The following is a 16704-nucleotide window of genomic DNA, read 5'->3' on the forward strand; positions in this document are numbered from 1 at the left end:
TATATATATATATAATTACTTATTTTATATCAAATAATATCTATATAGCTTAACTAAATTACCTACTAAAACAATGATTAAATATACTTTTTATTATCATGATTATATTGATTAATATTTTACATTTTCAGTGTAAAAGTAATTATAATTAAAAATAAGAATTAAAAAAATTGTTACAAACTGTTATAAATTTAAAAAGGTTAAATATGATTTTAATTCTAAATTATGATATAAAATTGGATTTTATTCATAATACAATTTGATCCTAAACTCTAAAAGTCATGTATGTTTTTATGTGAGTATATGAACACATATGTAACAATGTTGTTTTTTACATCATTAAATATTTAATATTGTTTGGTAATAAAGATTATATTCATTTATTAATAAAGTTTAGAAATGAAAATGATTTAAAGTTTAAAATAGTATGAAATCCATTTTTTTCATGAAAGATAAAAGACTTAACACATATTAATCTTTTAAAAAGCTATAATCATTTTAATTTTTAATATATATAAAAATTAATATGCCTTATTTTTTTTCAAAATAATTATCAAAATTTGTTCTAATGAACTTAACTTAAGTTTAAATATCTTAATTAAAATTCAAATAAAATTATAAGAAATATACATATTAATATGTAAAATAATAAAAATTATTACAAAAATTAAAATTTAATTCAATAAAGTAAAATAAAATTATGTAAATATATATAAAGTCATAGTTGCAAAAACTAAAACCTTATTTAAATATTTTAAATTATCCACTTATCTATCTTTACATTGATAATCATATTATTTCTATTTTTAACATGAGAGTAATTTTTTATGTTTTTTTTTATAATATAAGACTTATCTTTCTTACTTCTTTTAAAAGTGACTTAAATAAAAATTTATGAAATTTCAAATTAAATTTTTAATTTTCATCATTTTTCCTTACTTGTGTTTAGCTAAAATATTACTTTTAGACAAAAAAAAAAATCATAATTGTAATCCTTAACATTAAAAGGTGTATAATATATGTGATTAGAAAATTCAGAATCATACTTTGGAAAGATGTTAGATAGAGAACCTTAATCTTAATCTAACCAACTATTAAGATATATATATATATATATATTATATATATATATATATATATATATATATATATATATATATATATATATATATATATATATATATATATATATATATATAATATATATATATAACCGTTATATTATCGATGGAAGTTTTATTATGTCGGTAAAATAATGTTTCTTAATTGTAAAAATAAAAACATATATAAGATTTAAATACTAATTTGATATAGTAATGCGTTTGATTGTACATTATATTATTAATGATTTAAATAATGTTAGAAAAAAAACTAAATTGAATAATTTAGCGAAAATTGAAATTTGATTGAAAAGAAAATTAAGATCATATTAAAAAAACTTAACGAAAATAATGACCAAATTAATAATTAAGCCTAATTATAATTATTGAAATTGTATAGTAAAAGTGTAGATGTGTTATAGATTTAAATTTAATAAAAAAAAGGTTATACACAAAACTATTTACAAATTCAACATTGAAGTCGAGATATTCTTAGATAAAAGTTTATGAGATTCTAAGTTGTTTAAATTATAAAACATGTAAATATGTAAATTTAAATTATAAAACATGTAAATATGTAAATTTAAATTATAAAACATGTAAATTGTTTCATATTAACATCAAATCATTATAGATGCAAATATTTTATTTAATGATGATAGATGCAATGTTTCAAATGCAAAATGGTGTCTTTGACTGCAATAAAAATAAAGCAACTTGCATGTATTTTTTTTTGTCTAATAAGCTAACACTTAAAAAAATAATAAAGATACGTACTCTTAAGTAGGGCTAGGCAAAGTGTACTAAACTGAACTGAACTATAAATAATTATAGTTAACTATAAAACAATTCAAATAAACTGATCTGAACTAAAAAATAGTTCAAAAAAACTGAACTGAACTATTTTTTAGTTCAATTAAACTGCAATAGTTCAGTTAACTATTTTTAACTATTTTTAGAACTATAATGCATTTTTGAAACTGCAACAGTGCAGTTACACTGCAATAGATCCATTTACAACTGAAATATCCATTTAAAACAGTTCGAGCATAGTCAGAACAACAAGAACGCAATTGAGACCATTTATCAACGAGGTAATTATAATTAAAAGATCTGGAAATTGCAGAAATACGATCATTTGCAAATAAAGCTTCTGCAATTCCATAACAACATTGATAAAAGATATCTGATTCAAAACCACATAGATATATAAAAAAAAACAATACCATTAAGATGTATTGCCACTCTATTTATGAAGCTAAGATTAGTAATAAACAAAATAGTCAGTTCATCAAATCATCAGTCTTGCCTGAACACCACAAGGTAATATCTGAAAATTCTGGGTCAAAATTGCCTAATAATATTCTTTCTATTTATTGCTCAACTCATCACGTATTTAGGAAGTGATGAGTTCATGACATCTTTCTTCACTCCTACAGGGATATTAAAGATTTGAAGTTAGAAGTTGGGAATCCACACTCTCTACATTAGAATATGTACTCTCTACATGGAAAAATAATTGTAATGGAAAAATAATCCAACACAATCATATGCTCGGAAACTTTTCTTCAGTCAATTCTAGCCCTAAACAACACCTAGCAATCAAGTAGAAATGCATTACATCAGTCACCAGAGAAAAACAAATAAAAACAAATCCTCTTTCCCAATAGCCTGTTTGTCATATTGTCTTCCTCTTCCTACATAAAGTGTGATTCACTCAATTTCTTTTCCAATCCAAACTTTGACAGTGAAAAACTGTAACAAAAACTGACAACAACAAGAAGAATCACAGAGAAAAAACAGAGAGACCTTCCTTCTCAAGTTTAATTATATATTGCTTACACAAATGATAACAACAAAATAAAAGGAAGTTGGTGCAGCAAGTATCCTCTACAGTTGCTTGAACCGGGTAGGACTACTCTACAGGCAGGCATACCATGGGTTCAAACACAAAATCATTTGACTAAAATGAAAAACAACCCCATCCGATTCGATCCATGTGTTTAATTATATATGAAATTTAAGTATACAATCTTAGTCCATCACCTTCATAGTATACTCTTCAATAAATTCATATTCCTACACAATTTTTCACATTAAACAAAAAAACCTTTAAATTTAGAGACCACTAGATAAGGTGGAACAACAGTGAACCCATGGGGGGACTAAGTAGTAGCAGTAACAGACTCTTCAATATAAAGCTTCTGCAATTCCATAACAACATTGATAAAAGATATCTGATTCAAAACCACATAGATATATAAAAAAAAAACAATACCATTAAGATGTATTGCCACTCTATTTATGAAGCTAAGATTAGTAATAAACAAAATAGTCAGTTCATCAAATCATCAGTCTTGCCTGAACACCACAAGGTAATATCTGAAAATTCTGGGTCAAAATTGCCTAATAATATTCTTTCTATTTATTGCTCAACTCATCACGTATTTAGGAAGTGATGAGTTCATGACATCTTTCTTCACTCCTACAGGGATATTAAAGATTTGAAGTTAGAAGTTGGGAATCCACACTCTCTACATTAGAATATGTACTCTCTACATGGAAAAATAATTGTAATGGAAAAATAATCCAACACAATCATATGCTCGGAAACTTTTCTTCAGTCAATTCTAGCCCTAAACAACACCTAGCAATCAAGTAGAAATGCATTACATCAGTCACCAGAGAAAAACAAATAAAAACAAATCCTCTTTCCCAATAGCCTGTTTGTCATATTGGTCTTCCTCTTCCTACATAAAGTGTGATTCACTCAATTTTCTTTTCCAATCCAAACTTTGACAGTGAAAAACTGGTAACAAAAACTGACAACAACAAGAAGAATCACAGAGAAAAAACAGAGAGACCTTCCTTCTCAAGTTTAATTATATATTTGCTTACACAAATGATAACAACAACAATAAAAGGAAGTTGGTGCAGCAAGTATCCTCTACAGTTGCTTGAACCGGGTAGGACTACTCTACAGGCAGGCATACCATGGGTTCAAACACAAAATCATTTGACTAAAATGAAACAACCCCATCCGATTCGATCCATGTGTTTAATTATATATGAAATTTAAGTATACAATCTTAGTCCATCACCTTCATAGTATACTCTTCAATAAATTCATATTCCTACACAATTTTTCACATTAAACCAAAAAAACCTTTAAATTTAGAGACCACTAGATAAGGTGGAACAACAGTGAACCCATGGGGGGACTAAGTAGTAGCAGTAACAGACTCTTCAATATAAAGCTTCTGCAATTCCATAACAACATTGATAAAAGATATCTGATTCAAAACCACATAGATATATAAAAAAAAACAATACCATTAAGATGTATTGCCACTCTATTTATGAAGCTAAGATTAGTAATAAACAAAATAGTCAGTTCATCAAATCATCAGTCTTGCCTGAACACCACAAGGTAATATCTGAAAATTCTGGGTCAAAATTGCCTAATAATATTCTTTCTATTTATTGCTCAACTCATCACGTATTTAGGAAGTGATGAGTTCATGACATCTTTCTTCACTCCTACAGGGATATTAAAGATTTGAAGTTAGAAGTTGGGAATCCACACTCTCTACATTAGAATATGTACTCTCTACATGGAAAAATAATTGTAATGGAAAAATAATCCAACACAATCATATGCTCGGAAACTTTTCTTCAGTCAATTCTAGCCCTAAACAACACCTAGCAATCAAGTAGAAATGCATTACATCAGTCACCAGAGAAAAACAAATAAAAACAAATCCTCTTTCCCAATAGCCTGTTTGTCATATTGGTCTTCCTCTTCCTACATAAAGTGTGATTCACTCAATTTTCTTTTCCAATCCAAACTTTGACAGTGAAAAACTGGTAACAAAAACTGACAACAACAAGAAGAATCACAGAGAAAAAACAGAGAGACCTTCCTTCTCAAGTTTAATTATATATTTGCTTACACAAATGATAACAACAACAATAAAAGGAAGTTGGTGCAGCAAGTATCCTCTACAGTTGCTTGAACCGGGTAGGACTACTCTACAGGCAGGCATACCATGGGTTCAAACACAAAATCATTTGACTAAAATGAAACAACCCCATCCGATTCGATCCATGTGTTTAATTATATATGAAATTTAAGTATACAATCTTAGTCCATCACCTTCATAGTATACTCTTCAATAAATTCATATTCCTACACAATTTTTCACATTAAACCAAAAAAACCTTTAAATTTAGAGACCACTAGATAAGGTGGAACAACAGTGAACCCATGGGGGGACTAAGTAGTAGCAGTAACAGACTCTTCAATATATTTAAATCTTTTTCCTACACAATTTCCTCACACAAAAAAGAGTGGTAGTAAGCCCAAATTAAAAGGAAAAAGCTTTCCTTCATCGCAGGTCTAAATGATTTTTTTTTTCAAAAGGGAAAAAAAGAAGAAGCAATTTTCATCATCAAATTGGTTGAATTAAAATTATAACTGCATAATGTGAGTTCATGATAACATTATTGGGGAAAAGAATAAAGAGGTATGAGCGATATATACCTCGTAATCGAGGGTGCAATCTTGGCCAATACCAGACCTAATTTGCCACTGTTCATCATCATAATCAGGCGATTTAGAGGGTCCACGTAGTGCTTCTTCTTCGTCGCCGTCGTCGTCTTCAAGATCGTCGAGGTCCTCTAGCTGAACCATCAAACTGGAAAAAGGGTAGGGTTGGGGTTGGAGGGTTCGCGCCCCTCAATCAACCCCTTTTGCAGCTTTAATCCTTTGTAGGCAGTTTGATCCACTGAATCTGCATTTTCACGAAGCAACAATGGAATTCTCTTCGCATTTCTCTCAGCCCTCTCGAACCCTAGCTTTGAAAGTTTTCAATTTGGGGTGAAATTATCAATTAGAAGAAAAATTTGTGATTCACAGTTAACTATACTGAAAACCGTGGAAAGTTCAATTTCTTTTAACTGAACTATACACTAGTTTAATTAGTTTTCAGTTAAAACAAGTTTAGTTATTTTTAGTACAATATAGTATGGTTAACTGTAGTTTTAGTACAGTTTATTAAATTGTGCCCAGGCCTACTCTTAAGTTTTTCATGGTACAACTCGAATATTACACATGTTTTTTTTTCTAGATATGAAGATAATGTTTAACCCTTCCATCTTATAAGAGGATCTTATGACAGTCTTCTAATATCAAAGATCACTTGAAGAATGTGTCAAAGTTGCTTTATGTTAATAGCCTTTTTGAAAATATAGCATGTAAGCTATGCATGGACCATCAACCTTGTATGATCATGTGCTTTACTTCAATTTGGATAAAAATTATCTCACTTAGGCTTGATAAGCCATGTTGTATATTAGAATGTTGCTTGGGAAAAAGATATTCAATTAATGCCACATAAGGAGCAAATGCATCTTTATGCTTTAACATGGACAAAAGAAGAAAAATTCCCTAAAGATGTTAACGGCTAGAAAGGATTCTAAACAACTCTTTCTTCGAATCCTTTATAAATAGAAGATACCCTTGAAGAAGAAATATTGATGAGTCCATGACTCCTCATAGAATATAAAGGACCTTCCTAAGAGGATGACTAGGAGCATGACAAGAAGGGGCCTCTAATCCATCATTTATTTTTTTATTTAGCATTTGTTTATGTTGACTTGTGTTTAGGTTGACTTGTTGATTTGACTTAAGTTGATTTGTTGACTCTTATGTTTGTTTTGTAGTATTTACTAGGATCATCTTGGAGGAGGATAACACTACTTGGAGAGGAGGAGAGGCTTGGGCTTGCATCCACACATATGTGGCGCCTTTTGGAGAACATAGAGAGCTTGGAGTTGACTTTTTTCTAGAAGGTCAAAGGCGCCTATGAAAGACTTGGTAGGCAAGCTAGGTCACGCCTCACATCAACGAGTCCTTTTGAGATGACATAGTTTCTAGAAGAATTTCCCTTGTATTTGCTTTCATGTCCTTTAGTTTGTGCTTTTGCAAAGACTCTTTCCATCACCTATAAAAGAAGGTCTCTTAAACTTGTAAGAAGGTTGAATATTTGGAGATTATACACTTATATTTGACCATTTGTGAGAGTTCTCTTGAGATTGTCCTATTCTTTTAAGTTTTATCTTGAGTTTAGGACTCAAATGGTGCCACATTCACTTATAGTGAGATTGGTAAGCCTTGTACCCCCTTAAGTGGCTTGTCAACGCCTTAATCCCCTCCCCCTTCTAGTCTTTCTTCTTATACTCCATTTTTTGCTTCTCTTTTGGTTCACATTTTTGCTTATACTATTTGACTATGTTGTTTTACTTTCATGTGTTGTGTTAAGTTTACTTAATTCAACTACCCTTCTTCTTGAATCTTTGGAAAGTGAACATTCACATCTAGATGACCTCTTAGTTATTTTAATGTCTAGTGAAGATCTTCCTTGGATTTTCTTCACTATTAACACCATATTCCTAAAGAACTAAAATGGGTCTTCATCAATTGTTCACAACAATAGTGTTTTAACATCTTTGCAATCCTTAAGTAATCCTTGTTCCATACTAGTATAGAAGAGTGAACTTAATCTTGTATATGTTGTAAGATGCAACATTTTCTTTAGTAAGAAAACTTATGATCATTTAGATTACTTTGTAAACAATTGTCTTTGCCAAGAGTGATTGTGTTATAAAGAATATTTGATTTTAGTTGGGAGCAGACGTGTTCCATATAATATTTGGTCTTATCTAGAAGTAGTTGTGTTCTAAATAATACATAATCTTGACCAAGAGTGATTGTGTTCCAAATATTACTCAGTTTTATCCATGAGTGTGACTAAAATTTGAAGAACACTTATACTGTATTTTGCAACGTTAGTTTACACAGTATAACTTGATCGTGTTAAAAAAAAAACTTGACATAATCTTGTTTAATAAATGAACTAATAGAATATCCATAATAAATGATTGTTTGCATTATTTTTTTCTCTTTGCATGTTATTAAACCAATTTTCACCAAAGAAGAAGAGTTTTTTTCTAAAACGAGATTTTCAAAAAAAAATTGACATTGTGTTTGTCAACTTGAGCTTGAAATTGACTATCTTCATCGAACACTTATCTTATGAAAACTTGTTAACAATGTGTTTATCAAGTTAAAATATCATATGGCTGATTTAACCATTGATATTGCAAAAAAGTCATTAAAAAGTTAAATACATAATTCAAACTTCTCTTATTGAGTATTTTGCATGTTTTCACATATGTTTAAATAAAATAAGTTATTTACGAATTAGAAACCTTAGAGGATTTTCATAACCACATTTTATGGTCTAAGTTCTTATTTTACAATGTGTGTGTGTGCCTCTGTGTGTGTGTGTCTATATCTTTGTCTATGTGTGTGTCTGTGTGTGAGTGTGTGTCTGTGTGTGTGAGTGTGTGTGTCTGTGTGTGTGTCAGTGTAAGTCTATGTGTGTTTGTGTGTGTTTGTGTGTATCTATGTGTGTCTGTGTGTTTATGTGTGTGTCTGTGTGTGTCTATGTGTGTGTGTGTGTCTATATGTGTGTGTCTATGTGTTTGTGTGTGTCTCTATGTGTGTGTCTATGTGTTTGTGTGTGTCTCTATGTGTGTCTCTTTGTGTGTGTATGTGTCTGTATGTGTGTGTGTGTGTGTTTGTGTGCATGTGTCTGTGTGTGTGTGTGTGTGTCTGTGTATGTGTGTGTGTGTTTGTGTATGTGTGTGTGTGTGTGTTTATGTGTGTGTGTGTATGTTTGTCTGTGTGTGTGTTTGTATGTGTATGTCTGTCTGTGTGTTTCTCTATGTGTCTGTTTGTGTGCCTGTGTGTGTGTGTGTGTGCGTGTGTCTTTCTGTGTGTGTGTTTGTCTATGTGTGTCTGTCTGTGTGTCTGTGTTTGTCTGTATGCGTGTCTCTGTGTGTGCCTGTTTGTGTGTTTGTGTGTGTCTGTCTGTGAGCCTTTGTGTGTCTCTGTGTGTGTGTGTGTTTGTCTGTGTGTTTGTGTGTGTGTTTGTATCTGTCTATTTGTGTGTTTGTGTGTGTGTCTGTGTGTGTGTCTATCTGTGTGTCTGTGTGTGTCTCTATTTGTGTGTCTGTGTGTGTGTCTGTGTGTGTGTCTGTGTGTGTGTCTGTGTTAACACAAAAATCGTCTAGAGAGTAGACTATATAAGCAACTCAAGTTTTGAAGTTTAATAGTCAAAATTAAACAAAATATTATTGTGTAAGAAAAGTTGTTTTAAACAAGTAGCGTTAGAAGCATCCTATAACGTCTGAAGCTAGATCTGAAGTAAAGCTTTCTAGACCAAACTGATTGAATGAATTAGAAAATCATAAACAAGGTCTAAGAACAAGTGTCTCTCATTGAAGTTTCTCAATAGACTATATGAGCAAGTAAATTAGCTACTTATGAAAACAAAAATCTATCTTATATGGTGCTAAGACTAAAAGAAATATATTCATACAATGTTATATCAAGCAAAGCATTCTATAGAAAACATCATTTGATAAGTGACCACCAAAACGCTTTAGCCTTGAGAAAGCATCTTATGTTCATATCATTTGATGAATAAACATTTGTCTCACCAAATGATGCATTTATTACAACTAACACATTTCCAATTGAATGCACAATTAATATAATCGATTTGCAATAGATGCTAGTCAAACATATTTAAAAATATGACTGTTGTTGTAGATATGACTAAGCTTGAAAACAATTTTCAAATTATAACAAACTTAATTGATTACATAACCAGTGTAATCGATTAAGCTCTTCACTTAAACAGATTTTGAAAAAAAATTCTCTTCAAAAACCTATCACAACACATTTCAACAATATGTTTGCAAAGACACAAGTTTTAATTGATTTTACACTTAATGTAATCGATTTAAACTTGTTGTTTTGCCACAGTTTAAAAACATAAGCTATCTGATGAACCTAATTGATTACAACGTCACTGTAATCGATTATTTCATACAAAGTTTCTTTGTGCTTGTGGTTTTAACACACAAAAATATTCAGTATGTATACAGAGATATAAGCACAATTATAATCACAGAAGTATGCAAACTAATCAACATATCAACATATGTATTCATCAAGAAAAATTTTCATAGCAACATATGTATCAATCACAAATACACATTTTTGTTGTGTCATGACAACATCTATGTGTTGTTACAATCAATGTGTTGTCATCATAAAAAACAGACACATGGAATGGGTTTAGCACTCACATTGCTCCCCTTTTCAACAACATTCAACTTTAAATTTTAGAATGTAAACTTAATGAAGAAGTGTTATTTTTGCAGTGCTTCAAGAATATATCACCAATAACAGAGGACATAATCATGGAGATATGACAGGAGTGGGAAACATATCTTTTATACCATAGCAACATTTATTTTTTCTTAAAGACATTCATTAGTTTAGTTTTAATACTTTTATATTTTTTATTTTATTTTTTTAGTTTTAGTTTTGATTAGTTCGTACTTTAAACTTGAAAATGTATTTTGGAAACATTCAATACTTCAAATTATAATGATTTTTTGCTTTTCAAATTTGGTAAAATATTAAAAACAAATAAATTATTTAAAAAAAGAACTACAATTAACGTCAACTATGGTAAGGATGGATGTCAATTACCATCTTTTTTACATTCGCAAAAACTTGCGCTCAATGGTGCACGTCCTGTCGCTCTAGATGTTGGATCCCTTTCTGGCCATCATCAATTGACGTCGGTTTGCTTGATGACCGACATCATTCAACGTCACATTTTTAGTCTAACATTAAATTGACATCTCTATCTAAGACGTCGATGTTTGGACTGATGTCAAAACTAAAAAATAGTTGATATTGAAACTCATTTTTTTTGTAGTAATGAATATAATAAACTAATGTTGGCAAATTTTAATAAAAATCCAAAGCTTCATACAAAACAACACAAAAACAAACTCAAACAATATAGCATTATACAAAATAGCACCTCAACATAACAGCATGGCATCATGCTAAACAACACGAAAACAAACCTAAATGGCATAGCCTCGTATAAAATATCATGGTAACATATACCCAAACAACATGGCCATATATAAAAAGGCACGACAATAAGTAGAACTCCACAAAATCATATAAAAACACCATGACAGCATGTATCACCACTACAACTTCATATAAAAACAACACGACAACATGCATCAACACCACAACTTCATATAATAACATGACAACAATTTGGAAACATATACAACAACATGACAATAAAGAAATACAACTCAACAAGCCACCCAACCCCATATCATTCATTTAACAACCCAAAATCGCATAATATATTATGGCAAGCGTTAATGATTATAATGTATATATTATTTACCCCTCATGGCCAACATTCAATTATAAGATGTCTTGCATTGAACATGCATTGTGGCCAAAGACAGGAACCATCAAGCACTATCCCACATAAATAACATATGAGTGGCATGACACCTTACACTTTGCATCGCATAAAATAATGAATGAATGACATGTCAATTGCAACAATGGAAATCAAACACCGCAAGAATGAAATCAAAAACCTCAATCAATCAAACATCATATATAGCATAATAAAATTAGAAAGGGCCACCAACATAGACCAAGCAACTGCACCGTACGCGTAGTGTTATTAACAACAATAAATATAATATAACAAAACCATGAACATGATATATCATTTAAACACATGCACCAGAATACCTAGTGTTGGTAGGGGGAGCTTAGCGTTTTTACATATTTGTTTTTTGTGATGAATAGATTAATTGTTTAAATGGTTTCTTGCACAACAAAATGACATAACAAATGTGTATATCTTTAACATGTTAGTGCTAGATGTTTGAATCCATTAATGATGAGTGAATCAAGCCTAAAACATATTAGAAATCTAGTTTTTGGTATAAATAATCGATTAAAAAAGTGTAAAAATCTGTTAGATTTAGCGAGAACACTTAGAAAGCTAAACATGAGTAAATCACTCTGTTATAATCGATTATATAAGTTACATAACCGATTAAAATAGAGAGAAAGCCATAATTTGTTATATAAGTAACATAATAGGTTAAGGATGACAAATAGATGACTAATATGGCTAAGTGTCAATATAATAGATTACATAAGTTTGATAATCGATTAAGACAGAAAGAATAGTCTAATTCATTGCACAAATAGTCTAATATGTTAAGACTGTTAAAAGAAACAATTTTAGACTTAAGAGTTTAAATAATCGATTACACACATGAGATAATATGTTAAAACAAAAAGAAAAACATAACAGATTATGCAATTAACATAATCGATTATTCTACGATAGGATTTGAAAATCCTATATATGTGTGACTTGAAACTTGTTTAAAAGACGTTATAATTTTTAACATTCTTGTTGAGTTTTGATTACATGTGATTTCAAGAAACATTCTTGGAGAATCAAAGCTTCATTTGGTGATTACACATCAAGGATTCTTTCAAGACTTTGGACTACATTGGTTCTGATTCAATCTGCACTTGAAGAGTGTGTTAAATATTAGGTTCACCAATAATCTGTGCATTGTATACCTGTGTGAGGATAGCCAGGTTTGAGAGTTGGGATTGCTCTTGTGTTTGTAAGAGATTGAGTATGTTCATCTCTTGTTTTGCTATTTTGATTTTGAGTGGTCGGAGGAGTGCAATTAAAGGTTGTCATTGTATTCTTGTATACTCAATCATTATAGTGGATTTCCTTTAACTAAGGTTGTTGAAGGAGGACTAGATGTAGGCTTCTGATAGTCGAACTAGTATAGATTGTTATGTCTTGATCTTTTTCTCCCTCTCTTTATCTTTATTGATTCATTTGTCTTTGATTATTGATTTCAAGTTACAAGAACTCATAAAGATTTCAAAAAGGGTTAAAACCAATTCTTCAAACCCCCCCTCCCTCCCCCGTCTCTCTTGGTTTGAGATATAAGGCTTATCTTTTCTAATACCTAGAAATATCAATCTTGGAAACACAAAAAGGCTAATACCTAATCCTCACCCACCATAACGCACATCAGAATTTGTCCAACGTGAACAGTGGAACACCAATACATCATGCACAAACACATTAATTCCAGAATACCACACAACATTAATTAACGTAAAGAATTAACAAAACACATCATACAATGATCAAGAAGGATAGCTTCTTTACAAGCATCACCACAAATTGATCAATGCATTGAGAATCATACCAAAACAAAAAATAAGGATAACTCCATTTACAACCCAAAAAACTCACTCACCTCTATGCCCATGAAACTCATAAAATCATGAAAAGTCTTCTTTATTTTTATAAAATATCACTTTTCCCAAAATCTTAACATAATTCAAATAAAAGCTTTATTAACTTCAAAAGAATCAAACCAAAAGTAACAACAATTTAACTCAATTCATCATGTACACATACAAGCAATAAGCCAAGAAAGAATAACAAGAAAACAAAAAAAAATCAAGAATGTAAGCTCCCCTAACTTGGGTTTCTGGCTAAGCCATTTAATGCATGTTCAGAACAACAAATATTTTTTACATTTTCTACTGTTCTGGCAAGATTTGATCGTTTAAGTTTTTCACTAAGATACCAAACAGTTAATGAAGACTTCATCGTTGGATGAAGTAGATCATTTGACACATAGTATCGTTTAGCCTATGTAAACGCTTCTTTGAGTTATTTTTGTTTCGTTCAATAGTGCGTTTAGCAAGGTGTCTTTCAACAGAATTTTTTGGATCATCGTTTAAGAATTTTGGATTTCTTTCCAAAAACATCTTTTGACACTTTCATTTATCAAGATATATTGAGAGTTCGTTTGATCATCGCCTAACAATGTATAGCACTAGTTGTGTTCAACAAGATTATCATTGACGCATTAAATAGGGAAATTGTTTAATGGTGTGTTTGTTCATACTTTGGTGTTTTTACTAAAGTTTTCCTTAAGATGTTTGAATTTTTTAAAGCGTTTTCATAAACCACTTATATTTTAGCTATATTACATTTCTAATGATAACACAATCATATGCTCATTTCATTTATTTTTGTTTGTTAAACTTTAGAACATATGAGGATGTTTAGACAGTTCAGTCTTATAGACGATCTTATCTTAACACTTTACTCGATCAAACTTTCACTCCCACCTTCAAAGTTTTTGTCCCTTTTTCCGAATGGACATGATTTCTATCTTAACATAATATAAATATGAGGTGTTCAATATAGTAAAAACTATGTACAAGATTAATTTTCCTTATGTTGAATATACACATAAGGTACAATATTTATAATAGAAGAAATATGAATTAAGCCTGAAATACAAATAAGGAATAATAACAAACTATCTATTGGGTTTATTTTCTTAATCTTTATAAAATCCCATTATTTTCATAATAAAATAAAATAAAATAATCTTTATTCTAATTGATTATGGTAAGTCCCTAAATAATATATTTTATTATTATTATTATTATTATTATCTAATAACAATATTTAATTATATCTAATAATATCTCAATATATCATTTAATTTATACCAATATCACAAGATATCATTTATAATATGTAACAATATCTCATTATATCTTTTAATTTTGTAAATATTTATCTAGTTTATAACAATACCCAAGAATATCTTTTAAATAATCTAACAACATCTAATAATAGTTTTTAATTGAATAATTTTTCACTAAATCTTATTTTTTAGAAAATATTTTAAAATAAATAAACCCTTTAAATATAACTAACAAATCGTTTTATCTTTTATTTAAAATATTTAATCACATTTATATATTTCTCCTAATTATTAAAATTTCTAGGATCTCATATTTCCCGTCAAAACCAAATTTCATCCCGAAAATGTACTTACAAAAAAATAAAGGTATATTCTTCTTATGTACACACCATAATTATTATAAATATTAATGCACTTGCACATAAAACAAATAATAAAAGAAATAAACATATATTATGCACACAACAATAGTTAAATACATGACCACCAATCCATAACAAGGAACTCTAACCAACTGTGATAGATTTCACTTCTATAATAAGTATCTTTTCTTATTTTAAATAACAACTCTCATGATTACCTATCAATTTTCCTAGGTCTTATACCATCCAATCTCAATCTCAAGTAGAGAAGGGTAGGGGTATCTAGTAAGAGGAGCAAGATCTCCTAGTTTATGGATTTTCCCTTGCCTTAAGACGATTGACAAACTAACCTTGTGTGTGGTAGCTTGGGAGGACAAATTGTTTCACTTCAAATGAATAACTCGTTAGAGTATGATATCAATATATGTATCTAGATAGTCAAGTCTAGAATTTATTATTGTATGTCTTAGGATTTGTTGGTATATCTTCGCCTATGAATTAACATTTACATTTTGTGTTATATATGTATACTCTTTTGGTATAATTAGCTTACTCTTCTATTTTTGTTTTTTTTTTTTTGAGTTTGTATTCTTATTTGTAATGATCAACTAATTGATGTGAGTAGATGAAAATGTGTTGCTTACTACGGTCAGGATGATGATAATATAAGTGTTGAATAAGATGTGGTTTTCTTGTTTTAGCAGTTTTTAATATACTCTATTATAATTTTTATTTAAAGTGTAATTATTCTGAGTAGTTTAAGACCTAGATATATTATGGTGTTATGGTTATATTTAAATAATTATAATAATAATTTATTCATTTTTTTGAGTTAACAACTTTTTTATATTAAATTTATAATATTTTTATAATAGTTAAATATTATTAAAAATAGATGTTACACCATTAATACTTTGTATTTCACATAACAAATGTGTGTAAAGATATATTTCATGTAATAATAAATATTTTAGAATTAAAATATAAAATAATAAAATTGACATAAACAAATATTTTATTGTGACACCAGAAATTATAATTATTTACTAGTCTTTTATAATACATTATATATTATTAATGTATCATGTGTGCATTACAATATTTTTTGTTTTTTTTTCTTTATAATTGAAAAAGTTTAGATGATATGTTATATATGTAATTAAAAAAACTCATTTAAATATATATTTATCTTTTTTAACAAAATCAATATATATTTTAAGAACATATATATACAAATAAATATATATTTTTATAATAAATCATATATATTAACTGTGTTTTAAATAATAATAACAATAACTTTTTTTAATATTAGATTTTATTGTACTTGACAATTTTCTTTCATAGGGAAGAAAACCTCTTCAAAATATGGTTTCTTGATAAAAAAAAATGAAATAAACGTTTTAATTAAATCATGTTTGATTTTACATGTTATAATAACAATGATATCATAATTAATATAATTTATTTTTTCCTTTAATTTATTGACAGTTTTATTTTTATGCTCTTTCAGTTGATATTTTGTTTTTTTTTATGTTTATTGGCATTATATTATAATAATATATAATTTTAGTTTTTAATGATATTAAATATTTAATATTATGATTTTATCAATTTATAAATAAATATATTTACTATATTTGTAGTACTATTTTTATTATTATATTTGAAGTTAAAAATAAGAAAAATTAATTAAAGAAAAAAAAGAA

General features: G+C 28.8%; 1 long non-coding RNA gene across 1 annotated transcript; it reads right to left on the reverse strand.

Annotated features, from left to right (window-relative positions):
* Positions 1–4411: 4411 nt before the first annotated feature.
* On the reverse strand, positions 4412–6200 carry LOC148193604 (uncharacterized). Its single transcript, XR_015782326.1, has 2 exons — positions 5644–6200; positions 4412–4640 (listed from the first exon to the last, which is right to left on the reverse strand). It is a non-coding gene; the product is annotated as an uncharacterized LOC148193604 (long non-coding RNA).
* Between the last annotated feature and the right edge of the window lie 10504 nt (positions 6201–16704).

This window comes from Vigna umbellata, chromosome 9 (genome assembly GCF_029865625.1).
Source record: "Vigna umbellata cultivar VRB3 chromosome 9, Vumbellata_1.0, whole genome shotgun sequence".
Classification (NCBI taxonomy): Eukaryota; Viridiplantae; Streptophyta; class Magnoliopsida; order Fabales; family Fabaceae; genus Vigna; species Vigna umbellata.